The sequence below is a fragment of the Macaca thibetana genome, chromosome 11 (assembly GCF_024542745.1).
Source record: "Macaca thibetana thibetana isolate TM-01 chromosome 11, ASM2454274v1, whole genome shotgun sequence".
Lineage (NCBI taxonomy): Eukaryota > Metazoa > Chordata > Mammalia > Primates > Cercopithecidae > Macaca > Macaca thibetana.
In genome coordinates this window covers 59,065,048-59,079,466 of record NC_065588.1, presented here as the reverse complement: position 1 = coordinate 59,079,466, position 14,419 = coordinate 59,065,048, and the positions used below count along the sequence as shown (strand labels likewise).

At 45.5% G+C, this 14,419-nt stretch overlaps 1 protein-coding gene across 1 annotated transcript in view; it reads left to right on the top strand.

Moving 5' to 3' along the window:
- PPM1H (protein phosphatase, Mg2+/Mn2+ dependent 1H) overlaps window positions 1-14,419 on the top strand; it is a 1,465,797-nt gene that overhangs the window by 1,426,985 nt on the left and 24,393 nt on the right. The gene's annotated exons all lie outside the window — the stretch shown is intronic.

The following is a 14,419-nucleotide window of genomic DNA, read 5'->3' as shown; positions in this document are numbered from 1 at the left end:
ATAATAAATTAGTGGTATGTGCCTGTAGTCTCAGCTGCAGGGGATGCTGAGGTGGGAGGATCACTTGAGCCTTGGAAGGTTGAGGCTGCAGTGAGCCATGATTGTGCCACTGCACCCCAGCCTGGGCGACAGAGAAAGACCCTGTTTCCCACCACCCCTCCCCATGGAAAAGAGAGAGAATGAAGGCCAGGCACAACGACTCACGCCTATAATCTCAATGCTTTGGGAGGCTGAAGTGGGAGGATCACCTGAGCCTAGAAGTTCAAGACCAGCTTGGACAATATAACGAAACCCTGTCTCTACAGAAAGTTTAAAAATTATCAGGGCATAGTGGTGCATACCTGTAGTCTCAGCTACTCGGGAGACTGAGGCTAGAGAATCACTTGAGTCCAGGAGTTCAAGGCTGCCTTGGGCTATGATCGCACCACTGCTCTCAAGCCTTGGTGACAGAGTGAGACCTTGACTCTCAGAATTCCTGCTTTGTTTGGGTTTCCCCATTTTCTCCCATGAAAACATGAATAATATTTAACATGTTTACATCTTAACATTTATTTATAGTCTTCCGATTCTGGGTGACATTTTGTGCCCAAGCCAAAATCCCATTTGGGAAAAGATCATATTTTGTTATATTTTGTGCTTTCTGCAGTCTGGCCCATTCATGAGGAACAATATTGGTGCATATTGACATGGGAAAATGGCTGTGCCATCTGAAGTGAAGCAGAACATGATTGTTCATACAAAGAGTGTGATGATATACAGAGAAAAGCATATATGCATAGCCGAAAGTCTTGAAGTTTTAATAAATGGTAACAGTAATTCTATTTGGAAGAGGAAGACAAATTTGTTTTAAAGAATTCCCTGGGCACCTCAAAAAAGCCTGGAGGCCATATGATATGGTGGTTAAAAAACTTAGACTGGTAATCAATCTTGGCTTCAAGCTCTATTGCCGCACTTACTAAGTGACCTTGAAAAAGTTACTTCCCTGGATCTCAACTCCCTGTTTGGTGAAAAAGAGGCCAATAGAGTTGTTATACTAAGGAATCCAAGGAAAAAAACTAAATGACATATGAAATACTCCACACAAATAAATATTAATTCCTAGCATAATAAATATTACTTCCTAGCGCCTCTTCCTAATCCATTACAACAACAAAATTTCACTGGTTCTTTCCTTAGATATCATGAGTCCGGTGGTGTTTACTGAGTAAGGCGCTGGGGAACATATCTTCAAGGAATTCAAATTTGTGGCTAGTTAGATGGTTAGACTAGCCAAGGAATAATGAGCCATAAAGCATGTGTTTCTTGCTTTCTAAGGGACTAGAGGATTTGGATATAGGAGGGAGAACTATATAATCTAAAGAAGAGGAGAATAGGACGATTTGTTTTAAAAGAAAGGAAGAAATAGTCTAGTGTGAAATAAAATTTGCCTTATGGGGCCATTTGAGTTTGAAAGATGAGCTCGAAGGGCTGTTAGCTCTAATAAAGCTAATTACCACAGAGGTCCTTGAACCGGCCCTAAGGCGGTAGATAAGGTCTTGAGCAAGAGGAGTGTCTTGGCTGTAACTGTGGGAGATGGGGGAGCTGCGGACAGGGCAGTCATTGCAGGACTGAGACCGTGGCAGTGAGGAGCTGAACTGGTGAAGGGACCGTGGAAACTAAAAGGTGGCACAGTGAGGCAGACTGGGTTTAGAGGATGAAGCCGAGTAAAATTTAAAAAACAAGACTTCGCTTTCCAGCCTACATGAAAGGAAGAATGGTGGTACTTGTTGGGGTCTGAAGAGGAAAAAATACGCCTTTTTTTGTTGTAAGTTTTCTGAACGAATTAAAAAAATAGACACTGGAGTCTGGGGTCAAAATAACTTTAATAAATGGTATAAAGTTAGATTGGTTTGGTTAAAATGGTTTGGATTTGAGACCAAAATGGAGTTCTCATTCGTCTCCTCTAGCCCCCGAATCAAACCTATGGAACGGCTGTGGGCTCTCGTCTCCCAATCCCAGAGCGGGAAGGTCTTCCTAGTATTTACCTGCTGGAGGACAGGAACAGAGGGAACAAGCACCACTTACAGACAAATAGGGACCACAGAAATAATCCAGGGAGTTCAATGTCCCATGTTTCGTCTTTCCAGTCTTATTGGGATAGAGGGCATGGAAGAGTTATATCCCAACACAATTCCTCTGTGCCCTTTTTGACTATAAAACAAACCTCCTCCAAAACTTAAAGGTTTTGCAGAACAATTTCTGTTTCTCTTTCATGGTTCCATTGGTTGACTAGGCTCAGCTAGGTGGCTCTCCCTTAGGACCTCTCACATAGCCACAGTCAGATGTGAGTTGGGGCTGGGGTTGTTCTGAAGAACTGTTGCGGCTAGAAGTCCAAGATGGCTTTCTCACATATTAATTGTTGGCTGTCAACTGGGAGTTTAGCTGAGGCAGCAGTACATGGCCTCTCCATGTGGTTTTGACTTCCCAGAGCATGGCAGCTGGATTCTGAGAGGAAATATCTAAGAGTGGGTGGTTCAAGAATCCCGGATAGGCGTGGTGGCATGTAGCTATAGTCTCAGCTACTCAGAGGCTGAGGTAGGAAGATTGCCTGAGCCCAGAAGCTCAAGGTCAGCCTGAGCAACATAGTGATAACCCATCTTGAAAAAAAGAGAGAGAGAGAGGGAGGAAGGGGAGGGGGGAGAGAGAGAGACAGAGAGAGAAAGGGAGAAAGGGAAAAGAGAAAGGGAGAAAGGGAGAAAAGAAAATAGTCCGAGGCAGAATCAGCAAGGCTTCTTAAAACGTAGCCTAAGAAATCCCAGAACATCAGCACTGCCACATTCTGTTGGTCCAGGACATCACTAAGGCTAGTCCATGTTTGAGGATAGGGGAATTGGATCCACCTCTTGATGTGAGGAATAACATGCTTGTACAGGAAGGGAAGGAACTGATGGCAGTCATCCTGGAGACAGACACTGTGTCACAGCCTTCCTGTAGAAATGCCCTCCCCACTGTGAAATCTTGAGGGTGAAAAGTAATAATCATCTGTCTTTCCAGGCCTAAGTAATATAAGTTGATGAGTTAGCTGTTTAGCTAATTAAGAAAGGAAATCTAGCAGTGTAAAGGCAGATTTACAAAGAAGCTAATTAAACTTAAGTATTGGGGACCTTCGCTCAGATCAGCCCCTGTGAGTTCTGATTGTTGCCAGAAACTGTAGACAGGCTGTTCCAGATGAGGAGCCAGGTTGCAATCAGGAAACACTTATGTAAACATTTCTCAAAGGAAAGGGACCTCAGCTTCCAGGGTTCCAGTAACATGTTGTGATTTTTTTTTCTCATTCTTAATAAACATTCACATTAGTATCTAAATTTGTATTCATAATTACTTTTGTATTCTTAAACAGAGCCCCCAAAATTTCATAAACCTCAGACCTCACAAAACATGTATCCCCCTGCAAAAAGGGAAAATGAGGAGTTCTAAGGATACTTTGTTAGTCTTAAGCATTCATATTTGACAGCTTTCTTGAGCCACTCTCCAGCCCTGCATATCTGTAATATCTCATACTTCTGTGTTCTCAATTAGCATGGCACACCCTGGGGGCAATTTGCCCCCTCCCACCACCGCCACCACTTTGAATATTTTGGGGGATAAAATCACATTAAGTGTACAGGTGGCCAGGCGTGGTGACTCACACCTGTAATCCCAGCACTTTGGGAGGCTGCGGCAGGTAGGTCACGAGGTCAAGAGATCAAGACCATACTGGCCAATATGGTGAAACCCCGTCTCTATTAAAAATACAAAAATTAGCTGAGCATGGTGGCGGGTGCCTGTAGTCCCTGTTATTTGGGAGGCTGAGGCAGGAGAATCACTTGAACCCAGGAGGCGGAGGTTGCAGTGAGCCGAGATCTCACCACTGCACTCCAGCCTGGCAACAGAGCAAGACTCTGTCTCAAAAAACAAAGAGTATACAGGCTGGGTGTGGTAGCTCCTGCCTGTAATCACAGAATTTTGGGAGGCTGAGGCAGGTGGATCACATGAGGCCAGGAGATCAAGGGTAGCCTGGCCAACATGGTGAAACCCTGTCTCTACTAAAAATACAAAAACTAAGCATGGTGATGCATGCCTGTAATCCCAGCTGCTTAGAAGGCTGAGGCGCAAGAATCGCTTGAACCCAGGAGGCAGAGGCTGTAGTGAGCTGAGATTACGCCATTGCACTCCAGCCCGAGCAACGGAGTAAGACTCTGTCTCAGAAAGAAAAAAAAAAAAGTATGCAGAAGCTACTTTCTTTGATTCTGGTATATTCTCGTCTTACATGGGAGCGACTTCATGTGTCCTGTGCATCTCCATCTCTAATCTCAGGTCTGGCTATAAAAATCAGTTGTGTGCATCTGTGTGTCATTTACATGGCTGATTCTCATTTGGCCAGTGACTTGAGATTTGCCAACCAACTGTTGGAATAAAACTTGAGATTTACTCTGACACACACCAAAAAACTAACTTAGCAACTCACAAAATTCATGGTCACATAACAGAAACCAACCTGTATGTGTCAAACATTTCCTGTCATTGGAGATTGTTGCCCTCTGATCCCCTCCTGAAAAATAATAATTTCATTTGGATGTTTCAGTTAAATATGCTGTATCTTTTTTATATTTATTGCATTAATGCATATAAGAATGTTTAGAAGTTGGTTTAAAAAAAGCAAATCCTGGGCCTGGTGACTCATGCTTGTAATTCTAGCACTTTAGGAGACCAAGGTAGGAGGTTGGCTTGAGCTCAGGAGTTCAAGCCAGCCTAGGCAACACAGTGAGACCCTGTCTCTAAAAACAACACAAAACTTAGCTAGGCATGGTAGTGTGCGCCTATAGTACCAGCTACTTGGGAGGCTGAGGTGGGAGGATTCATCGCTTGAGCCCAGGAGGTGAAGGCTGTGGCGCGACATTGCACCAGTGCACTACAGCCTGGGCCACAGGGGAAGACCCTGTCTTTGAAAAAGAAAAAAATGCAAATCCCTGGAATCCACTTCCTGAAAATCTGAATCATTGATCTAGGATGAGTTCTAAACATTTTTACATTTTGGATAATTCTGTAGTAAGTGATCTAAAGACCACTCTTTGAGAAACAGATAATGTCACAGGATCCTTAGGGTGTTGCTTCACTGGCTGGAAACCTCTATGGCTGGTGGTGTCTTTGCCCAAGTTTTGCTCAGGCCCACTGGGCCAGTTCTGCCCACTCAGCCTGGCAGGCTGCACTCAGCTTTTGCTACCAGCTCAGAGCCCATGCCTGCCAAGAGCGAGCCAGGCATAGAGCAGTGAGGGGTGTGTGAGAGAGTAAGCAAGTATGGGGTTCGGCCACTACACACATCCAGACATACCACCTGTGGCACCAGCACAGGTGCCAGTTCCCTGCCGTGGCTGAACCAGGCATACCACAAGCGGCTTCCATTGTGGGCACCGGGGAATGCGGTGGTACCTGAAAGCTTGGAGGTACCAGGAACTGTAGAGCCCCAAAGAGGGTGTTATAGCCCTGGCTCGGAGAGCTCCTAAGTCTGGGTTCCCCAAAGGGCCATGGCTCTTTCCTCCTCTTTTCTCTCCTCCTCATTGCCTGCAGTGTGGCAAGAGGGAGGCGTGTTTCAGCCCTGTTTGTGTTACAACAGTGGGTCCTGAGTTCTTGTCCCACGTCCAGGAAGAATGAGATACATGGGCAACTGGAGGATGAGCAAGGCCAAGAGGTGCTTTATTGAGCTATCGCTCACCCAGGAGACCTGAAGTGGGTAGCTTCTTTCCACAGGCAGGTCATCCTGATGAGTGCAGCCCTCAGTGGAGAGGAGACCCAGAGTGGGTAGCTCCTATCTGCAGGCAGGTTGTGCCATTGTTTCTGTGAGTCTGGCTGAGTCCGGGGTTTTTACAGGCTTCAGAAGGGAGGAAGTGCATGCTGATTGGTTCATGGGTGGCCATGAGTGGGCCAGAAAAAGCACCATAAGTTCTCACTCCAGGTCGTGAGCCCCACCTGGAACTGACAGCCTGACTCCCATGCTTCAAGCTATCCCTGGCTTGAAGGTGCTGCTTCACCAGGGACCTGCCCCTTTCTACCCAGGAACATGTCTGCTTCCTGCTGCCATCAACATGTCATCCATGACACCCTGGCTGTCTGCATCAAGAGGTGCCTGCAGGCCCACCTTGAGCCACCCTCAGCCCTTCCCCTTGGCCTCCCTTTCATGCTTGGTGGTGACCAAAGCCCAGAGGTGGCTGAGGTGGCAGGGGGCTGGCACATCAGTGCTGCCCCAAGCCCCCACACACCCAGCCAGGTCACGACAGTGCCCAGGCTCAGTCACAACTTTGCTCCACACTGGAGTGGGCACTGGGAGCTGAGAGAGGCCAGGCAGCAGGAGCAGGCACTTCTGAGCCTGCAGGGGCAGGGGTACTTCCAAGGCACCCAAGAGCATAGGGATGCCTGGGTCTGTAGCCATGGTTGGGTGGCTGCACCTGCACCTGGAAGGAGAGGGCTCCTGCCCCACCAACTTGGGGGCTCCCACCAGCTCCATGGAGCACACAACCCAGTTGTGCCACCCCTGCTACAGCCAGCATCTTTGCAGCGGCTGCTCCAGACAGACTGCTACTGCCATCAGTAAGCTGTTCTTCACTGTGCTGCAGGAACTTGCTTTACAATCCTAAAATGGGTTTGTGATGCATCCATATTGTAGTCCCAGATTGTGTAATTCACTCCTACAATGCATGTGGCTCATGCCAGGCTGGTGGGTTAAGGATATGATATACCTCATTCTGCACTTGAACAAGCTATGTCTTGGGCTTCTTGTTACCAGAACAACTGCAATTAGTGGGATTGACTTTGTCACACAGCAGGTATCCCACAGTTCACCTGTGGTGATTGTATCTCCCCTTCTAAGGCAGCATGCATAATACCTTGCTCACTGGCTCTTGAGATCTCTGAAAACCTGTGGTGAAGAGTCCTGTAAAGTAGTGACACTGATTCTTTCAGTCCCAATGGCCAGAAGCAGCAGTCATTTTATTATTTATATGTCAGGTGACCATCTTAACCCCTCAACCAGGAATTTTCAAGAATCAAAGGGGACATTATTAATAATTATGCTGGGAAAACAGGTGCAAACCAAAACTATTGGAGCAAGCAGGGATATGTGGTCACTCTCTGCCTCACCTACCTCCTGGATGGACTTGAGGCAACTCGGTTCATCTGTTCTGCACCCTCATGTTTGCATTCACAGGTTAGGATTTCTTCTGATGCTTATCTTTGCAAATGGGCATTTTTGTGAAGATAGACTTATTCCTCAAATAATTATTGAGCTATATTGAAACCCATTCATTCACTAATTCATTCAATGGTCCTTTGGATTTACTGGTGAACAAACCATTGGAAACCCAGAGACTTGTAACGTGCCAGGCCTTGTGTGTAGAAAGTGGAAACTTTATGCAATAGCAGCCAGGCATTGGTTATACCTTCAGGCTCTCTGCACAGTATCTCATATTTTAGCTGGTTTAGAAAGACACTTTTTGAGCTATTATATTGTATCTACCCTCCAAATTCAAATGTTTGGTCTGTAGACTCCAAAAAACAAACTCTCAAGAATATCTATGGCATATTTCAAGTATAAATGTATACCTGCAGCCAAAACAGCTCCTTTTGCATAGTATGAGCAGCCAATATATTTGTAACACTTCGGTGTCACTGGATTCACTTGCAGCCCAATGTTCTAAAGTCCTGTGATCAGTCACATCAAGGCCTGATGCTGTGATGAGAGTCGGAGGATGTTGGAGCCATGAGCAGTGGCCACCTAGGTCTAACTTCTCATTTCACAAACAGAGGGCAGATTTGAGAAGTCTAGCCTCACCCTCCCCACTCCCCAGGGGACATCCAGTACTGTGGCCAAACCAAGCAAGGTAAAGCTGCCGAAACACACCAGCCCTTTCTCACATCCCCAGGCTTTGGCCCCTGCAGCTTCCTCTTCACGTAAGGCATACAATGTCCAGCTCGTCCCTCCAAGGAATTGGTACCCACCTTACCTTTGGTATTCCCAGCAAATGGTCTGTAAGCTTTGAAACTGAATGAATAAAGTGATTTTGCCTAATAAGCAGAGGTGGGTTTCAAACCCAAGTCTTCTGCCACCAGATTCAGTGTTTGTTTCATGACATCAAGTAGCGTATATAGAATAGTACAGAGAATTTGGGTGTAGTCTTGGTAGCCTGCTGGAATGCCAGTCTTGAAATGATCAACTTGTTTTATAGGACTGCAGGAAGTATGTTGGTGTTTTATTTTCTTCTTGTTATAAGTGTCATTTTCAAGGATCTATAGGTTCAGCTGTTGGGTTGGACATATGAAGTAGAAGGGATAAGATTTCATCTCTTTGTTTCCCACCAACTATTGGCAACCTTTACCTTGGGAACCACCTTTGGCTATTTCTGCCAGGAAACACTATTGAGAGCTCCAATCACTGCTATTTTAAATGAGACTTTGGGAATTGAATCCCTGTTCCCCTGAGCCCACTCTTAATCCTCTCCTTCTACCAACTAGACGATATTCAGATGTGGTTGCCCTGAGGTCAGCACCATAAAAGAATTAAAATTGGCAGTTCCCTTCCACATTATTTGATCTTAATTACAGCTTTGTGAGAGAGGTAGAGCAGTTGTTATAATATTTCCTTTTTCTTGTGTTTTTCAGTTTTTAAAAAATGATTTCAGAGATAGGAAAATTGAGCACTAGGCCGGGTGCAGTGGTGCATATGTGTAATTCCAGCACTTTGGGAGGCCAAGGTGGGCAGATCTCTTGAGCTCAGGAGTTTGAGGCCAGTCTGAGAAACATGAAATTCGTTTCTACAAAAAGTAAAAAAGTATAGGTGGTGTGCGCCTATAGTCCCAGCTACTTAGGAGGCTGGGAGGGTTGCTTTAGTGTGGGAGGCTGAGGCTGCAGTGAGCCAGAATTGTGCCACTGTACTCTAGCCTGGGCGACACAGCAAGACCCTGTCTCAAAAAAAATAAAAATAAAAAAGGTGGATCTTCTCAAGTCACAAGGCTTGTTAGAAGCAGAGACCTGAAGCAAGGCTTCTGATAAGAAGGGCAAGCCTCCTTCTCTTCCACAAAGCCAGTCCTGAGCTGCAGGAGCTCATTGTCCTACATTGCGTACTTAAAAGGGAAAAACCAGTTTGGAGAATCTGCTGAACTGATCAAGATGTAAAAGCTGTGAGGGCATCCTAGAGAAGCAGCAGAGATTTGGCAAATGGAAGAATTGATGGATTCTTTTTAAAAGTAGCTTTAAGAAGCCAGTGTCAGCTTATAGTGGTATGAGCCCTCCTAACATGCCACTGAAATATTATCAATAATAAGGCAAAGATGGGAGCAAGTATTACACAAACGCTGAAACAGCAGCCTGCAGCCGAGCACTAAGTGGAGGTGCTGTATTAAAGAGTTGCTTGTCACAGGCTCCTGTGTAAAATAAGTGCCCAATGTTGACATTAAGGACATCTCTTAGTGCTCTGAAACCGAGGGCTCTGTGAGAGCAGTCAGCATTTGGCTCATTCAGAGCACATTAGTCAATGTTCTTGTTTGCCCCCAGACTTATTCCTGCTCCCCCACACTGAATGTTTATTGGCAGCTCCCCTGAAAACAAAGGAAGAGAAGGAAAGAGTTTGCCACTTCTGTTATATATCAGCACATTACGTTTTCTTGATGATTTGGAAGTGTCACAATTAACAAACTAAATCTGTTGGATCACCATGAAATGAGGCAGTCTTCTGAAAGTATCTTGTATGTTTAATTTGTTTCTTCCTCTCTCCTTCCCCTGTTTATGCTTTGTCTTAGCAAGTATGTCCTGAAGACCTACTGTGGTTTACACTATAGAAGATACTGCTAGACCCACAGAGGAAATACAAATTGGGATTTCTGGGCCTTCAGAAGTTGAATTTTGGTGGGACAGTAAGATGACTAACTCCCTGGGTGTTCATTGTAAGCTGGACAGGGGTAAATACCCAATAAGGAAATGCTTTTTTTGGTTGTGAATTGAGTGCTAGGCACAATGCTCTGTTCTGGGCACAAAAACAGATAGGATAAGATGGACCTTACCCCTAAAAGAGTTTCTCATCTGTTACAGTTTTTCAAGGTGAGATTCCCCCCACTACTTGCATCAGAATTCCCTGGGGTCTTTGTTGAAGTATGCAGCTCAGATCTGTACAATCAGACTCTTAAAGGTAGAATCTTTGAATCTTAATTTGGTTAAGGTAGTACTCCAGGTGATTCTAAACACATTTAGGTTTGAGAATATCTAATCTTTTAGAAGAGACAGAAAAGTGGGCCCTGAAAGGCTGATGACAAAGATGCCAGCGGTGTTTCAGGACCAGCGTGCTATTTGTCAGTTGCCTGTCTCCTTTGTTGTGATCAGATCGTAAGGAAAGCTTCAGAAGCCTCATGAGGGGATGGAGCACATTCACTTTTTGTTCTTCACCTGGTTGCTCTGGCAAAAGCAATAATATTCTGCCATATTCCAGATTCAGATTCCGCTGAGATAGGATCAGCCTTGTCAGTCTTCCAGGGTAGATCAGATGCTATGTATCACTCTCTGTACCTAAAGGACAAGGCACAGAGCTTCATCTCTGTGGGACAATCAGTTTCAACTACTATTCATTCAGCGAACCAGGTGTCAGGTTGGGCATTGAAGATACAAAGAGGAAAAAACAGTCCCAACCCTCATGGTGTTTACAGCCTAGTGTCAGGACAGGGCCATAAATCAATGATTACAGTTTCATACAAAACTGATAGACAAAGGTTTACCCACAGTGAAACACATAGGTAAATGTTACATTAGTGGGTGTGAAAAGATTGTGCCTGCAGAGGACCAGGGAAAAGAAAGATGGCCTCTCCTTGGTCCTCCTCAGGATTGCTTTGGCAGGAGAGAGTGGCACCCACCTTTCTCAGCCCCCTTTCTTCACCACCAGTCTAACACTGAGTAACAGAAACCCAAAGGAAGGTTGGGGAGGTGCAAGAAGGGACCCATGGGAAATTGACTTGCTCAGATGGTATCTTCTCAGAGAGGCCCACCATGACCTCATCTTCTAAAATGACACTGTTGTTCTCCTTACCATGCTGGATTTTTCTTCAGAGCATCTGTCATCTTCTGACATTGTAATTTATTTGTATCTATCTCGTCTACTAGTTTAGAAGTTGTGAGAAGCTTTGTCAGTTTTGTTCACTGTGTCCCCAGTGCCTGGAAAACAAGTTGGCACACAGCAAGTATGCAATAAAAGTGTACTGAGGGCAGCAGAAAGGCAGGTCCACACAGGTCCCATTTTTCAGCTGCTCAGATTATATTGCTCTGAAAAACTGCAAGAATCTCAAGGATTCGTCTGGCTTTTCTCTCCCTTTCTTGGCAGATGGGAACCCAGGAAGGAGCCATTAGAAGGTCTGACCATGTTCCCCAGTCCCACTTCAAAGGCTTTTCTGTAGCACACCTGTCCCCTCCAGGGCTGCAGAGACTCTTCCAGATGTCTGAGTCCTGGGGAGCTTCAGAGCCCATTAGTTTGATGTGAGGCTTCCAGGAACGTTAAGAAGCTATTTAAGGAATTGAACAGGGGAACTTTGAGGATGTGAGTATGGTCCGATTGAGTAAGGCCAACAACAGCTTCAGGGAGGGAAGGTCAGGACTCCAGAGCCCAGTGGAATCCTTTGAAGCCTTTGCTGCTGGGGAGGATGGGCACACAGTGGGATGACTTGCACGGCAGTCCAATTCTTCTGAAAACATTTTTGCAAAATGTTCTGCATCACAGGTTAATGTATAAGACACGAGTTGTAAGTGGAAAGTTAGCAAAGATTTTTGGAAATTGGCTAAAGGGCAGGAAACAGGGTGGTTGTAAAAACCTCAAAAGATGTTAATTGGGGAGTGCTTCACGGACCAGGGTTGTGATCAGCTTTTTATTATTTTCATAAAAATTACATGAAGAATGGTCTTGACAAGGATTTTCATGTTAGCTAAATAAACTACATTAGGGAGCTGAGCATAGAAATGGAAACGGTAGAATTAGGGAAAGATTACATTTATTGATGGAATTGAAGAGTAGCATTTTATAACGTGTGTATGTATCAACCCACATCCATTCTGTTGGCCAGATTTCCATTTGAGTGTGGACAAGACAACTTCAGCTTGAATAACACAACCTGTCACATTTCTTGGGTCAGCAGGAAGCACTTTAAAGAAGGTTTGGCACCCTACTCATAGAGCAGACTCTGAAATTAAATGGATGTTATCTGTAGACCTGAACCCTCTCTTTTAGAAGAAGCTGCGAGGCAGATGGAATCTCCTGTTTACTACCAACATAAGACTGGGACATCCACATCTCACCACCTCTTATGACTCAATATTGTCTATCAGATGGAGTTCAAATTATCCCAAAAATTTATTGTAGATATAACCCAATAAGAAGCTAGGAATCAATCCCCCAAACACTATTTTTGTTTTTAAAAGACTGGGTCTCACTCTGTCACCCAGGCTGGAGTGCAATGGCACAGTTATGGCTCACCACAGCCTCAAACTCCTGGGTTCAAGCAATTCTCCTGCCTCAGCTTCCCAAGTAGCTGGGACCACAGGCATGCACCACCATGCCCAGGGTCTCACTGTTTTAATTTTTGTAGAGACAGGGTCTCACTATGTTGCCCAGGCTGGTCACGAACTCCTGGCCTCAAGTTATCCCCCTGCCTTGGCCTCCTAGCAGTGTCTCTCAAGCAAAGTTATTGTATACTGAAAGTAACAACACAGTGAACCAGTACTTGAAGCTAGGAGCCCAGAGGTGACATTTACAGTCTGTCTAGAGCCCACTCTAAGGAACAGTCTCCACAGTCGTCATAAAGTCCACTGAGCCATTGATTCCCTTGTGTACAAATCTGGCCCAGTAGGAATCCTCTCTGACCTTGCTACTCAGGGCTCAGTCTGTGAACCTGCAGCGTTGGCATCACCTGGAAGGAAGCTGAACCACAGCTCTCAAGCCCACCCAGAGCTGAATTGTAATCTGGATTTTAGCAGGATCCCTAGCTGATTTCTGTGCACATTAATATTTGAGAAGTTAAACTCTGACACACCCAAGAATCATAGAAAATAAAGCATAGGAGGGTTGCTTGTTTCTGACAGAGTGAAAATTGGACCACATTCGTCAGTGACCTGAGGACAGAATTCTGACATTTGGGACTTTCTGGTCTGCTGGAAACCGAAGCTTTCCTGTTTTCTTTAATTTGGCTTAAAAGGCTAGTGCCTTCTGCGGAACATAAGTTTAGCCTTAAGTGAGCATGCCTTTTGAAAAGAAGATGTTAAACGCCAGTGCAGTGTACTCCTGAGTGTTCTTCCCTTGAGCATGGCTCATGTGCCGGGCCATTAGCTAATTGTTCCCTTCTTGTTCACAGTCCACAGAGGCCTGGCACCTGGCGGCTGCTTTTCATTTGAGCTCATTCACCCAGGGCCCTGTGGATAGACATTTTGTTGTGTTCTGCTGCTGGGAACAGGCTGTCAGCCCACAGGACCAGCCCCACGGCAGGGCATCACTAGCCTGGACAAACCTTTCTAAAACACAGGAGGCTTGGCTTTCAAAGACCTCAACACATTCAGTCTCTAGGCTGAGGTGATATGATTGTCTCTAGATCTGAGGTGACATAACAATGGCTGTGCCGTGAGACACGTGCCCTGACCCGTCGCTTTCACTCAGACTTGCATTTAGAAAATACAGGAATGGGCTGGGCGTGGTGGCTCACACCTGTAACCCCAGCACTTTGGGAGGCTGAGGCGGGCGGATCACTTGAAGCCAGGGGTTCCAGACCAGCCTGGCCAACATGGTAAAACCCCGTCTCTACTAAAAATACAAAAATTAGCTGGGTGTAGTGGCATACGCCTGTAATCCCAGCTACCTGGGAGGCTGAGGCGGGAGAATCGCTTGAACTCTGGAGGCGGAGGTTGCAGTGAGCTGAGATCATGCCATTGTACTCCAGCCTAGGTGACAGAGTGAGAGACCCCATCTCAATTTAAAAAAAAAAAAAAAAAACAAAGAAAGAAAGAAAATAGAGTAATGAGGGAGGCCGAAGGAGATTGACTAAATTGACTTGCTTTTGTTCTCAGTTCACGAGATGGTGTAGGCAGGGGTTGATTCTGCCAAACTAGGAGCGAAGAGCAGTGAAACCCCAAACCCTTCTCCACACATCCCTATCCCTCCCCACCCACATTGAAGTAGGATGAACATAGAATTGTGGCCTAGCCCACAAGTACTAAGCCCACCTCTTAGGCTCATTCACAAATGTGTATTAGGCTCCATGTGTCTATATAGCAAGTCTCCAAGGGAGACTATCCCTGGCCACAAAGCTTGCTGTATAATGAAGTACCCTACAATGAAAACCACTAGGCTGGCAGGAAAAGGGAAGGGGAATCAGAAGTCAATTTGTTAGGG